Raw genomic sequence first — 16,244 nt, 5'->3', positions numbered from 1 at the left:
CTAGCCAAACAACTCTCCTTCCTGGGGGAAAAGGTGCAGTCTGCCTATGTCTGAATAGCAGGAGTCAGCTTCCTGCGAGTCTACAGAATTATTCAGTCAATCACATCCTTCCACTGGAACCACTCTAGATACTACAAAGACTGCTTCCCACAGTCCCTGGTTGTTTACTCTGCTTCCAAGTTCAATCCTATATGGCCTTGTGCTGCATGTAATACTCCCTCATCCTGGTCTGTGAGCATATGTGACCAACAAATTGCTGTCAATCTTGTCTGTTCAATGTCAGGTGTCATGTATTTGGCCCTCCCCATGGGCACAAGGTAAGAATAATCCTCTCACCAATAGTTCAATACGAGCTCTTTTATAATGAAAAGAGAAAAACATATGTATAGTAGAAATCTCCTAAGCAAACTGGGACATATGGTCAACCTAGTCAGAACACTTGTCCTTGGGAACTTACACTGACAGGTGGAAAAAGGAAGAGTTGAAGGAGAACAAGTTCCCAATCTACAGCACCAGACAGAAAGATTTAGTCATTTAGACTGCAACTACAAAAATCACGTTTTTGCCTGACTGTTCATTCATGCATTTATTCATTCACTTAAAAAAATTTATTGCTTATATATCATATATTAGATGCTTTACTAGAAACTGAAAGTGCAGAAATGAATACATAGATCTTGCCCTTGAAGAGTTTTCAACTGAACACAGAAAGGAAAAGAAAAGTTCTTACCACAGGAATCTGAAATCCTAGATAAATTTTCCCATAGCACATTTTAGGAGTTAGGGGTCTAGAACATAGTTGTGTCCAATAGAAACCTATGTAAGCCACAGAAGTAATTATACATTTTCTGATAGCCACATTTTAGAAAGGTGTAAAAAGGAGAAATGACTTTTAATAATACATTTCATTTAACCCAATATATCTAGAATATTATCATTTCAATATTTAATCAATATAAACATTATTAACGAGATGTTTTACATCCTACAATTCATACTAAGACTTCAAAGTCTGATACGCATTTTACATTTACAGCACATCTCAATTCAGGTGCTAAATTTTTACTGAAACTACCTGACGTGCATTTAGATTTTCTAACATTCACTATTGGAAAATAGATGCAGATACCCAATACATTCCAAACATATGTAAAAGTAACATAGTATTTTCACAATTTTTCTAATAGTTGTGGTATTTTTCATAGTTTTAATGTGTTTCTAACACTGAATTGAATACAACTCATTTTCATTTACTATTGTCCTCCATATGGACAAAATTGGTTTGCCTTTTTTTAGAATTGATTTAACTGAAGTGAAAGCACTTTAGCTCTCAAATCAGTCTGTCCAAGTATATTAAATAATTCTTGCATCAAGCCAGTATTATTAACATAAAACCCAAATGGGAATTATATAAATTGAAAAGCAACTCTAAATTTGTTAATATCAATTAAATTTCTTCAAATGTTTCTTGCAGAGTTCAGAAATTTATATAATACTATTAATTACAATGAAAACATTTTGCACTCATGTTAGAAAAACTGTGTAATATAATTAGTACTGATTTGTATTAGGGAAAGTTTTGATTTCAACTGAAGTTTCATACCTGTCAAGCAAAATCCCAAATAAGCTTTTCTCTCCCTTTAGGGTTTCAAACTGATCTCATTCAAATGCAGTGTATATTGATGAAAAAATGAAAATCACACTCTCAATTTGTCCTTGATTACTAAACATTTGGCAAACATTCCTTCTGCTTAGGAAAATCCTGAACTGGAGTGACAATATAGTACATCTTTGGAAAACTCTTTCATAATCAAACCAACAAACATTCGCAAGAACACAAAGATCATTATATCCATTGTCTTCTATTTCTTTCAACATTTTGTATGTAAATGAATGATTCTAACAATCATACCCATGACATTGTTTATAGAATCCACCTCAGGAGACCAGAACAATTTTTTCACAAAAATTTTCAATTTGTATCATACCATGAACCAAACAATACAAGGAAAATCAATTGTTTAAAATTTGATTTTTTACCTAACATGGCTACAGTCCCATCTACCATGAATGAAATTAAGCTTTTCATTCTAGCAGAAAATTTTTCTTTGACAAATGTATAGGATTCTTAAATACCTGTGCCACAGTTTAATGTTTTAGGCCACACATTGATAGCATTTCTTTGTAAATTTGGAAGTCTTTTGAAACAAAACGAGTCCAAAGTATTAATCAGCCAATGTCTCATGTCACACAAATTATCTAAAAGTGAAGAAAAATACTTAAAAATTTGCTAAGTACTGAAAAAATTGGTATTTTATATTAATAGAAAAATTTTGTATTCTAAAGGCAAATGCTTGGTGGCTTAAAGATCTTTAATTTTTTGTAAAATTCTTTGTAGGCGTTTCTTCTTAATGTTATACCAGAATGTCTGTCTATAACTGAAAAAAATAATTTCTTTATCATCTTTTTATCTAAAAGTGGGTTTCTTTTTTAAATGCGAGCAAACCATTTGATAGCTTAAAATATATAGTTTGGCTCTTTTCGATAATAATAACAATTTTTAAATGTTTTGTTAGACATTTAATTCTGATTTCAAGTGGCTAACTTTGTTGATTCTTCTTGATTGATACCAAACTCATTATGTATTTACTGAAATATATTGTACACTTTATTCTATTAATTTCTTTACACAACAAACATCTTTGCTCTGCCCCCACAAATTGCAAATGCTATTCACTATAAAATCTGCAACATAACTTATTTAGTTTCTTTTTTTCTACACTATCTGGCAGTAGTACTAGCTTCTGTATTTCTACTCAATTCTACACCAATAAGGTATCCGCATTTTTTTATAATTTTTTTAAATATTTATTTATTTTTGAGACAGAGAGAGACAGAGCATGAGCAGGGGAGGGGCAGAGAGAGGGAGACACAAGCTGAAGCAGGCTCCAGGCTCCGAGCTGTCAGCACAGAGCCCGACGCGGGGCTCGAACTCACAGACTGTGAGATCACGACCTGAGCCAAAGTCGGATGCTTAACCGACTGAGCCACCCAGGTGCCCCCTGCATTCTTAATTTAAAATTTTACCCATGCTTATTCATTTTATCTAGCAGTATAATTTAATCACATCATAATCAAAAACATGATTGATTACATTAATAGCAGAAAAAGTCATTTGAACACATTTGCTCCGTTGACTACAACCAGATTGGAGATGTGTTTATGTGTAATAGCAGAAACAATGCACACCCCTAACAGATGCACACTACAATGGAATTATATCTCAGACAATGCAAACGTAAAGGTGAAAGGCAGTCCCACCAAAACAAAATTTTGCTTAATGGAAAACCATTTTGTTCTACTGAAGTTCTTATATTTAAATTTTGATTTCACTTAATTAAAATTAAAAAGTTAATTCCTCAATTGCAATAGCCAGAATTCATTGGACAACACAGATGTAAGGACATTTCCATCATTGCAGAAAGTTATTTTAAACGGCACTGGTGTAGAAAATGAATAATATGTAAATTACAGGTTATGCGGGATTTTACGTAGTCCTCAAAAGAGGACATCATGAATATTATTTCAATGGGAAATTGTACTCCAGTTCCCACACGTCTTGTCTATGACTTGAGGATTTCCTGGATTATCCATATGTAGTAATTTTTATTGATATGATTGCTGGACATGACAGTAATATATATTCAGTCTAGAAAACCTGAATATAAAAATAACTGCATATCCTTATGCACCATGTTCATTTAACAATATAATTTTCTCATGATATTAGCATTAAGCTTTGAAACACTATATCATCAGTTAACTTTGGCTTGGATTATCTAAAATAATCCATTAAAATAAATAACTTAACTTTCCAATATTTTCACTCTGAGAAGACCAGGACAGATTTTTGATCATTTCTTTCCTTCCAAACCAAATTTTCTAAAAAACAAACAAAAATTAATTTTTTCTTTGTTTGTTTGTTTTACTCAGATTCACATTGATATTTGGGAGGGTCTGGCTTCAATTTAGTTGTATGTTGACATCTTATAAAATGGATCATCACATTTAGAAGGTTTAGATTTAGGGTCTCTTAGATGGCTCAGTTGGTTAAGCATCTGACTCTTGGTTTCAGCCCAGGTGATGATCACACGGTTTGTGAGTTCGAGCCCCACATCGGCTCCATGCTGGCAGTGTGGAATCAGCTTGGGATTCTCTCTCTCTTTCCCTCTTTCTCTCTCTCCCTCTCTCTCAGCCCCTCCCCACCTGTTCTCTCTCTCTCTCTCTCTCTCTCTCTCTCTCTCAAAATAAATGAATAAAATAAAAAAAAAATAAGGGTTAGGCTTAAAAGTTTAAAGTTATCTCACAAGACAGTTTCATTTCTTTCCCCTAAATTAGCACATGCCTTTCAGACCACCAGGATCCTTGAAATATCTTAGCAAGACACTAGACAACCCATGTATTATTTTTCAACATGACAGTCTCTGCAGGCAAGAAGCAGCCTTTACCTATATGGCTGTCCTTCGTTATCTTTGAGCAGTTTTGCAAAAGAGAAGGATTATGGGAAGGGATTAGTTACCACCTATTGACCCTGGAAAAGGCAGGATGGCGGGGAAATAAAGAGAGAGGAGGTGGAGATGAAAAGAGTGGAAACTTCAGCTGAAAAGTGAAATGGTCTGATCTTAAGCCTCCGTTTCCAAGGTTCACCAAATGGTTGGTGTTTTTGCTAGACAGAAGTTTTCTCCCTTACCATTGTCTAAGTGGAATGAGAAAAACCAGTTTTCCAGGTAATCATACTTGTATTGTGACACTAAACAGTAGATACTTGTCAAAAGTAATGATGACCTAAACCTAGAAGTATAAAAGGGTAGGGTGGCTAAAATCATTTTTTAATATGTAAGGTGTTCAAAAGACCTGAAAAGCATCATACATTCTCTTGGAATAAAAGGAAACTCATATCTATTTAAGTCCTCTTGCTTTTTAGCATTGGCATAGTTAGAAATAAATGCTATATTTTTTTAACAGGAACAAAGTATATTTAAAGTTTTGACTGTTGGTAAAACTATGACACAGTGAAAGAAGTTTTGAATGTAGAATTGTTTGGTGGCCTTATGTATACCCTGTATCTAGGTGAGTTAATTGAACTGTATAGAAGGACTTGTTTTGAGTTAGTCAATCTTATCAGCCTAAACTACAGACAGACCTGAGATGGGAATAAATAAGAACTCTCAGAGTCCTGCAATTCCTTTTCCTGAGTGATATTGAAATTTGGAATTAAAGCTGTTTCTTACCTGTAAAATCTGAAAGAGATGATGTGTTAGTCTGCTCAGGCTACCATAACAAGATATCACAGACTCGGTGGCTTAAGCACAGAAATGTATTTTCTTTACAGTTCTAAAGGCTGGAGAGGCCAAGACCAGAGCTACCAGTAGAGTCGGTCGCTAGTGAGAGCTGGCTTGCAGATGACCACCTTCTTGCTGTGTCCTCAAGTGGCAGAGAGAGAGAGAGAGAGACAACAATCTCTCTGGCGTCTCTCTTTATAGAACACTAATTCCACCATGAGGGTCTCCCCCTCATGACATCATCTAAAATTTAAGTACCTCCCAGGGGCGCCTGGGTTGCTCAGTCCGTTAAGCATCCAACTCTTGATTTCAGCTCAGGTCATGACCTCATAGTTCGTGAGTTCGAGCCCCGCATCGCATCAGGTTCTGCACTGACAGTGTGGAGACTGCTTTGGATTCTCTCTCTCCTGCCTCTCTCTGCCCCTACCCTGCTAGTGCTGTCTCTCTCTCAAAATAAATAAATAAACTTAAAATCTAATTACCTCTCAAAGGCCACATCTCCAAATACCGTAACACTGGGAATTAAAGTTTCTACACATAAATTTGAAAGAGGAACAATGCAGTCCGTAACAGATGATAGAGCTGAACCTGGTGTGGTTTCATTCATTTGTTCTCTGGACATAAGCTCTCATGTGTGGGAGTGTGTGCTTATGTCTAAAGAGTCCTTAATGATAGATGATAATCTGGGTCAACAATCTGTTCACTAAATTAAAGAATATATTGCTGCCTACTTTCAGCCAGTGACACAAATATTTTATCTGTTTGAGTCATTTAGTACTAAGAATTATGAGATTCTAATTTCTAAAATTATACTAAAATAATCTAAAGTAATGTGCAGCATAAATTGTTTACAATTTACGGCTTTGTGCAAGAATAAATGCCTAAATAGATTTTTCACTGGGTAAAAATCTATAGAAACTGCTAGAGGCCCCAGGTTTGTAACCTTTTCAAGATTACATTCTATCTGAATTATATTCATCTTGCCCGGAGGGCTCTCCTCCCACCCTGAGTTATGTGGGTGGACAAAAAAGAAGAAATATAGTAGTAGCCTGCCTCATCTAGCTTTTCCTCTCTGCAGTTTCAGTTACCTGCGGTCCCCATGGTCTAGAAGCTTATGACCCTCCTTCTGATGTATCCTCAGAATGTCAGTAGGAGCCTACCCATATGTCACAGTGCCTATGTCATTCACCTCGCCTCATCTCATCTCGTAGGTATGTTATCATCTCACAGGTATGTTATCATCTCACATCATCACAAGAAGAAAGGTGAGGATAGTACAACAGGATATTTTGAAAATAGAACGAAAACCACATTCTCATAAAATCTATTACAGTGTATTGTGAAAATTGTTCTAATATTAGTTGTTGCTAATTTCTTATGGTGCTTAATTTAAAAATTAAACTTTATGGGGCGCCTGGGTGGCGCAGTCGGTTAAGCGTCCGACTTCAGCCAGGTCACGATCTCGCGGTCCGCGAGTTCGAGCCCCGCGTCAGGCTCTGGGCTGATGGCTCAGAGCCTGGAGCCTGTTTCCGATTCTGTGTCTCCCTCTCTCTCTGCCCCTCCCCCGTTCATGCTCTGTCTCGCTCTGTCCCAAAAATAAATAAACGTTGAAAAAAAAAATTAAACTTTATCGGAGATATTTATAGGAAAAGACAGAGTGTAGAGTGTAAAGTTCAATATTATTTATGGTGTCAGGCATCCACTGGGGGTCTTGAAACATATCCTCCATGAATAAGAAAAAAACTACTGTAAGCTAAGTAAATACTAGTATTTTACCCTCAGTAACTTCTATTTGGGACATCCAATTTCCCAACAATACTGGTGAACTATTTTGTGCAGTAGCACTTGACAGTTTTAATTTTTATTTCCAGTAGATAGATTTACTTCCTCTTTCATTTTAACCACGTGTTGAGATACAAATTTCATCATTAGAAACTCTTGGTATCACTTCTTATTTTAAACGTTTCAAAACATAGAAAATTAACTTTCAAATAATTCAATTGTAATTTGTTGGTTTCATTACGAGGGTAAACCAACATTTTTTTTCTTTTTTTTTTAAATTTTTTAAACATTTATTTATTTTTTAGAGACAGAGAGAGACAGAGCATGAGCAGGGGAGGGGCAGAGAGAGAGGGAGACACAGAATCCGAAGCAGGCTCCAGGCTCCAAGGCATCAGCACAGAGCCTGACGTCGGGCTTCAACTCAACAAACCGCGAGATCATGACCTGAGCGGAAGTCAGACATTTAACCTACTGAGCCGCCCAGGTGCCCCAACATTCTTTTCTTCTTAAATTGTTGTGTAATGCTGACCTTTTAATGTCTACTCCCTGATTCGTGTGTCTAATTAGTCTCTTCAAAAGTAAAACTTCCATACATCAAAATGGTGCCAAATCAGCCAGGACCTCACCTAATTTCAAAAATAGTGTTATGAAAAAAGAATACCATTAGAAATGTGTATAATCCTTTTATATTGGGAAATCTGATAAGATACTTTGTAAAACTTTTATATTAAATGGCTTTTGTAGTATATGATGTAAGTCTGTTTTCGAATATGATATGAAATCAATCATGTGGCTTTGGAAAAAGTTAAAAGAAAAATAACAAATTTCTACAGAGATTACTACTGTAAGAAAAAAAATGATAAAAACTAGAATATAGTTTACATAGCAGTCAGTAAACTATGGCTCATGGGTCAAATCCCTGTTTTTATATGGCTCATGAGCTAAAAATGGGTTTTGCATTTTTAAGTAGTTGAAAAAAATCAAAATAATGTTATTTTGTGATATGTGAAAATTATACAAAACAAGGTCCAGTATTCAAAATTACATTTTATTGGGACATAGCAACACTAATTCATTTCTGTATTGTCTATGGCTGCTTCTAAGCTGTAAGGACATTGTTGCATAGCTGTGACAGACATTATGTAGTCCACGAAGTCAAAATTATTTGCTGTCTGGTCCTCACCAAGAAGTGTTTGTTGATCCCTGAGTTAAAAAATGACTATGGCACATCAGTGTTTTTTGGTAAAAATATGATTCAATAATATTTTTTATGATGTGGGGTTTAAATATACCTGTGCTTAGAAACATATTTGTTCCTACATTTAGAAAAGTATGTTCATGTATGAAGAAAGGATCATACTTTGCAATATTTCATGCGCATTTTTCTTTTCAGTCTAGTTAACCATGATATTTTCCTGGTTATCTGCCAAATTTTCAATTAACATTATTGTCAGTGGGTCCAACCAACTTAACTATGGCAAAATGTATTTAGAAACTTGTGTCATGGATGATGTTACAGCATATTGAACAAACTACTTACTAACTCACATTGGCCATTTAAATAACCAGCAATCAACCACAACAAAAACCAATGTTTCTTTCAGTTATTTACACATAGATTTGAGCCTGAGAAATGTAAAGTAAGTATAATCTGAAATATTTATGGGCAATTTGTTTGACTTTTTTTCCAAAGTATAAAAATAAACACTGGCAAATGCCCCTTTTTACCTTTCTCTGAATCTAGTTTACTAGATTATAGTGAATTGTACTTTATGACAACAGAGTAGTCTAATTCATAATATTTTCTCAGAAAATGAGAAGGTTTTATATTGATATGAATAGAACTGACCTATTAAAAGGGATTGTTAATAGGATTTTTAAGGACTAGAAACATAGTTTCAACTATGTACTACCATAAAGATGTATAACAAGCTGCAAAAAGTATGGTCACCTTTGCAAAGATTCAAACTAAATGAGGATGTCACAGTTCACACAAAATGGTGGAGCGATAGGAAAAATAATCCAGGCTGTCTCAACACACTGCCCTTTTTCGTATCAAACTTGTTCACCTGAGAAGAAAGATCATCAAGGATATTTTACAAAAATGCTTCCTACTCTGCTAACAGAAATAACGACAAAGGGACTTTGGATAGATTTTGATGTGGATTTTGACGTTCATTGAGTCTGGATCAAACTTCAGTCATTTGTGGGGTTCAATAGGATCATGCAGTACTTAGCATACGGGTCTAAAAAATGGAGTGACTCACTCGCTTGATGTATAGATAAAAAGGAAAACATAAAACTGAAAAAAACACTGAGTCAGCCAGGATACAAAATTTTCATGTCTAAGCATTCTTCCCATTAAGACAGACGCGACTAAAAAGACAGTGTTTCAGTTCCTCCCAGATATCACGCTGCTACCCAAGTCATCTGTCCTATTGTAAGATGAACAGAGGAACACTGTTGGGGCTTCAGGCATATCCTAACAGGATGTGTATAACAGGCCAAGAAGACCCACCCCAATCTGACTTTAGGGCTCAGATCTTTTATTAAAATGGATCTCCTGTTCAGAGTAAAGCCGTCTCCCTTCCTGGTCCCTCTTCCTCTATGGTAGTACTTTCTAGGCTGCAAGCTTATCTTTCCTTCACTTACAGTCACCTTAGAACCAAGCAGGGGAGGTATGTGTGGGATATGATTGTGTGTGATGGTACAGCAAGGGGTTATATATAATTACTTTTATTCAACGTTACTTCTACTGCAGAAAACGAGCTTAATGACCTGGCTGTGTCATGTTGACCAGTGCAAAGTTATCATTCGACTCATGGTATGTCATGACTAAAAGTAAAAACAGACTAATTATCTGGACCTTGACTGTACATATACACTTGGTTTTGTTTCAAGAGCAGAAAATCATCTTCAGAAAAAACTCCCAATTTTTTTCTGTTTCCTTCTATTTACCTTTTTTAACAAACTGTAAGATTAGCTAATCACAAACAATGTAAAACCTCCCCCATAATACAAAAGCTGTATATTTAAAAATTATTAGAAAGTATGTCCATGTGAAATCAAATAACCAGAATTTTTAGAAATAATACGAAATGCAGACATTCATAGAAACTTACTTCATTTAAACACCATTCAACATGAAAATATTTTAAAAAATGTTTACATTTATGTAATTTTGAAAGAGACAGAGCACAAGTGGGGGAGGGGCAGAGAGAGAGGGAGACACAGAATCTGAAACAGGCTCCAGGCTCTGAGCTGTCAGCACAGAGCCCGACACGGGGCTCAAACTCACAAATCGTGAGATCATGACCTGAGCCGAAGTCAGACGCTTAATCAACTGAGCCACCCAGGAGCCCCATAACATGAGAATATTTTAATGTAAAAAGATGATTAACTTGAATCTGCAAGTTTCCTTTTAAGATATTCAGAAAGTCTTAATCTAGTTACATTGGCTTTCAAGACTCATAAATACACATATCAGGCCATTTTCACATTTAGAGCCAGGTCCAAGAGCTGCTGAAAATTGTAAAAGTCCTACTTAGGAGGGTATGTGATAGTTTGTCAAAAAACATTTTATCAAAAGGAAAGTAGACAAGGGAACTGACATTTTAACTTGCCTGCTCTAAATATACTCTGAAATTCATGTAAAATGCAACACAATCATTTTTGGTTGGTTTGTTCAGCTGACTTAAGAGTTGTCAAAAATCACAGTAGGGTAACATGACTCCTGTATTATGCTATCTTTTAAAAATTGAATTCATGCCTAAAGCAATATAGTCAGTGAAGCATGTGCAAGTTTGAATAGTACATCTCATTAACAACATCTTGATATTGTGGCCAAAAATAAGAATACTCATGAGACACTGACTGAATTCTCTTTGTCATAATCCACTCATATACCATCACCCTCTGGTGGATTGTTACCATTTGGAAAACAAGTCTGCAAAATGTCAATGTCACCAAATTGTAACAATGGTCTTTAATTCCAAAAACTAAGATTCATATAATCAGCTTATTTTTAAATATTAACTACATATTAAGGTATAAGTATATTCCAGGTAAAATCCAATGAATAAAACATCATAATTAAGCAATATTAGGAACATGATCCCTTATGATATCTTCACCTTTTTTTCCTAGTTGACATTTCATCAGAATTTTTAGAGCACAGCCATAAAAGCTTATTAAAACCTCAAAGCATTCTCATGCATTTTTACAGAGTTTTAAATGAAGAATATTTTGAAGGAGGTGGGAACTACATTTTTTTTATTGAATTCTAGAAGGTACTCCAAAGTTAAGGGAAGAGTTGGAGGGAGAAAGAAGACAATAACACACATACCATGAGGAGGCTGGAGAGACTGACTGAAGAATTACAGTCATCTCAGGTGGCTAAGGCAGACACACCTAAAGTTATGGGGAAAAGAACTTAGAAGAATTTTTAGAGAAATGAGTTACAGGACACAGAAATTCAGGCATCATAGAAAAGTCAAGATCTGAGAAGGTCTTGTAAACAAGGGTACTTTACTGCACATGGCCCAATTATTGCCTGCAAAACCCCTGACTGTGGAAAGAGAATGATTCAGAAAGTACTATAGACTGCAGTGTGCCAACAAGGAATGGCAGATCAAAGACAAGCATCCCAGTGAGATGATTCATCATTTACATTAACATGTAATGGCTACGTGGGTTACTATCAAATAACCCACTATCTCAATCAGCTGAGGCTCCCAAACAATATACCATAAACTGATGCCTTAGGCATCAGTAGGAAGATGGGAGTCTGAGATCAGGGTGCCAGCATGGTCAACTTCTGGTGAGAACTCTCCTCTGGTGGGCAGATGTTCCCCTTCTTGCTATGTCTTCACATGGCCTTTCCTTGTGTGCATGGATATGAAAACAGGGAGATCTGTCTTCCTCTTCTTATGAGGCCTCTAATCACATCACGCAGACCTCATCCTCACACTTACTCTAACTCTAAATGCCTCCCAAAGGACCCGTCTCAAAATACCATCATACTGGGGATTAGAATTCCAGAGGGACACAAATATTCTGTTCATACATCCACCTATGTTCGCTGAGAGTGGTGCTTATTGATTAAAATTAAATTAGTGAAACCAGCATACTAAAATAAAATTTTTTCCTTTTTACATTTCATGCAGGCCTTTTACAACTTTTATTTGGCCACTACTAACACAAATGTTGCTATCCACAGAAGAGATACGTTAGGCTTCCAAAGAAACATTTTTACCTTCAGTAAAATGTTTAATTGAATTAACTAGTATTACTTACATTCTTACTGCTAACGACTTTGGAGAGACCATCGTCAGGCATATATAATGGCCTTAAGCTACTACACATAAACTAGATTTGGGTCATATTTGAACACTTCTATTTCTGCCTTTGGAAATACATGCATTTCAAGAACACTCTTTAAAGTTCCATAATGTCTTTATATTAGGCTTTCAAACAGTAACTTTAAAAAGTCTATGTGTGTCTATGACATGCTTAATCATGCCTGACAAATTAGAATACACAATTAAAAACAAACTTTTAATTTTCTAAATTATTAATTACTTTAAAACAAAACCTTTTAAGCAAAACAATTTTCTAAACAAAACAAAACCATGTTTAAGTATTAAGATTCCTTTCAATCGTGAATAACAGAAAGTTCAAAACACAATAGCTTTTTTTTTTTTTTTTTTTTTTTTTTTTTTTTTTTTTTTTAATTTTTGGGACAGAGAGAGACGGAGCATGAACGGGGGAGGGGCAGAGAGAGAGGGAGACACAGACTCGGAAACAGGCTCCAGGCTCTGAGCCATCAGCCCAGAGCCTGACGCGGGGCTCGAACTCCCGGACCGCGAGATCGTGACCTGGCTGAAGTCGTACGCTTAACCGACTGCGCCACCCAGGCGCCCCAAAACACAATAGCTTTAACAAGCCAGAAATTTAATTTCCCTTCGTGTGTAAGTCTGGATTTTCACAATTTCAGGACGGGCAAGGTTATCTACAAAGTCCATTGTAGTCATGCAAAGCCAACAGAGAAGTTCCACAAAGACCTCAGACGTTCAGACTCCTTAAACCTTTCTCTTCCCTCATTTCTAGGTGTGGCCTTCATAGTCATAGTCCAAGATAGAGGTCCAGACATCATATCCATGTTCCTGTTGGGCAGAAAATATTTTCCTTTCTTCCCTTCTAGTTTTTTTGGCTGACCTAATAATTAAATAGACATAATACATATTTACAAGAGGAAAAAATCGTTATGTATGTCCAGGAGCCCCACGAAGACATGAGACTCCCAGACACTTAGGCAATTGAGGCTTATATGTCATTCTGAGTTAAGGAAAATTGGGGTAGGGGCTCTGTGACTTCAAAGAGGAGGAAGACAATTCACAGGAAGATGAGAAGAGGAAATGTCTGCTAAATAAATGTTTGACAGGCCATGCAGATCAGTCTTTTTGATATAAAAAGTTATCTTTGTTATTAGATCTCTTCCAGGGTATAGGCCCCCTGTCTAAATTATTTTAGGCAGTTAAAGGGGAGATAAAAAGTCCTCCCTTACTCTACTGGGCCCCACTTGTCTTCAGCTTAAAATAATCCACATGCCAAAGTGGCATTTGGGGGGGTACTTTGCCCAGAAACCCCACTTTCCAAATCACAGGATAGAAAAAGAAGAGACAAGGGGCAAAAAAAGGGGGCTGCTCCTCGAAGCTGCCGCAGATCATTTCCATTATAACCCCCTTGACTAGAACCCAGTCCTCACCTAAGGGGCAAGACAGGATGGAAGATACAGTCTTTATTCTTGAAAGCCAAATGCTCTGCTGAAATTTTTATTTCTATGGAAGTGAACAAGAGCTACTGGAGGACAACTAGATTGGAGGGACTTTTCCCATATTTCCAAGTGAATGTTTTGCCCTTTTGATAAGACCATCATTTTGTCACTTGAAACTGCAGTCTTATGCAGAAATAGGAACATGAGATTGCTGAGCTGGACAAAGAAGTAGCACAACTAAAAAAAGAAGAAGAAGGAGGAGGAGGAAGAGGGGAAGGAGGAGGAGGAGAAGAAGAAAAAAGATAAAGTTAGTTTGACATCCCTTTGAAACCAAAACAACTCCATTGGCAATTCTTGCCTGAGGGGAAGTAGGCTGGGAGCCAAACTGACTTTCCTTTCATCTATGGAAAACTTGGCCTTCATTCAGGGCACAGATTTGGCAGCTTACAAGTTTTGAAACCACACTCCATTATTCCATCTGCCAGATGTCTTCCACTGGCAAATACTACCCTTCCAGAGAACAGCATTGTGGGGAGCATGGAAATGGGGATTTTAAGTGTAGATGTCTTGAGGGTTAGAACCTTGGAAGTCACTCATAGATGCATCGTCAACATTAAGGCCTAATGAGCACACAACTGCAGCAGACCAGTTACTAAATCAATTACTTTAAAACTGAGCTCCATAGGCCAAAGTCTATCACCTTTGGGACAATTATCAAAAATAATTGTCCAGGTTCTCTCTTTTCCTGACATGTGCCATAACTGTACCACTGACTTTTAATGCAATTTTTAAAGTTCTGGGGAAAACACTCGTTCATATTACATGTAATTTCTAACTATTCACCCCTAAGTCTGGATTAATCCTTTTGATCGGTATAGTGTTATTTTTTTTCATGTATATTCTTTTTTTTTTAAGTTTATTTATTTATTTTTAAAGAGAGTGAACACATGCATGAGCAGAAGAGGGGCAGAGACAGAGGGAGGGAGAGAGAAACCCAAGCAGGCTCTGCACTGACAGTGGGACTGTGTGGGCTGGAACTCATGAACCCATGAGATCATGATTTGAGCCAAAATAAAGAGTCAGACACTTAACCCACTGAGCCAACTAGGCACCCCGATCGGTATACAGTGTCATTTAATTAAATCTTGCTAGTGACTTCTATACGGTGTCCATATTCAGCAACAAATAGCATGAATATTTAATAACATCTAGGCAGAAATAAGGTAGAACTGTGCATGTACAGGTACTTTCCTCTCCCCTTTACCTTCTGCTATGGGAACTAGAGCCAGAGTGGCTGTTTTCCCCTCATTATTTTCCCATCATAACATGAGCTAAACATCAGAATCTGCCATTTGAATTTAAAATTATTAAATTCCACCTCCGAAGTATATAAGAAAGCCAAAAGCAAAAGGAAACACCATGGATCCAGTAAGCACAGATGAACAACATGCGATCCGATTTAGAAAGCAAAATGGGTTCTAACCATTTTATTACTTAATAAGCAACTAAAGTATTTTCTTGAATGATTGAAAACTGTATCCATGACAATCTCAAAAGTTAATTGGTAACATGGAGGAGTTTTACCTACTCGAAAAACAAAACATAAATTGAGAGGGAAGACGAAAATCCTCCCATAAAACAGAAAGAACACGATAGAAAAGGTACTCAGAATTCCTGAAATCAAGTATACAGTTTCACCTGCACTAATAAAACAGTTGGGATCAAGAAGGGTGAGATTTGTTAGAGAGACGTAGAACTTACTGCTGTGGATATTTTACTTCACCCCACATCAAATTTTTATTCTCCTTAAAGTCATACATGCTACCCATAATTTTATGAATCTATTGAATTATTTAGTGAGCGTTCAAAATATTCCAGCATGAACCTGACATGCTTCAGTCTTCCATTTCTTTATTTTCTTCCCATTGCCATTACAAATATCTCTTTACAATAATTGCAAATATATATCATTTCTCTCTTTATCTCCAAAGTAAAGTGACGCAAAAGCCTATAAAAGTTGAATAACATATTTTGCTTTTAATTGTTGCTTAACCAGGTTTTACATTATGGATTTTTTTTTTTTGCTACTTTCTCATGGATTAGTCACTTTCATCTCTTTATAACATCAATAGCAGTGTTCAATTTATTAAAGAATATTGAGACCCTCCTGAAGTTTTATACTTTGACACTATTTCAATGAGAAACTAACATGAGATACTGAATCATGTTTTGCAGGGACCTAAGGTTTTAATAGTAATGGCTGCATGAAAATATAATACCAGGTTAATAACACTCTGGGCTTTTTCCTGAGGCAATTTAAAATGAGAACATTTATTTTTATTCTT

Source organism: Prionailurus viverrinus, chromosome B1 (genome assembly GCF_022837055.1).
Source record: "Prionailurus viverrinus isolate Anna chromosome B1, UM_Priviv_1.0, whole genome shotgun sequence".
Lineage (NCBI taxonomy): Eukaryota > Metazoa > Chordata > Mammalia > Carnivora > Felidae > Prionailurus > Prionailurus viverrinus.
Note: the sequence above shows the minus strand (reverse complement) of the source record.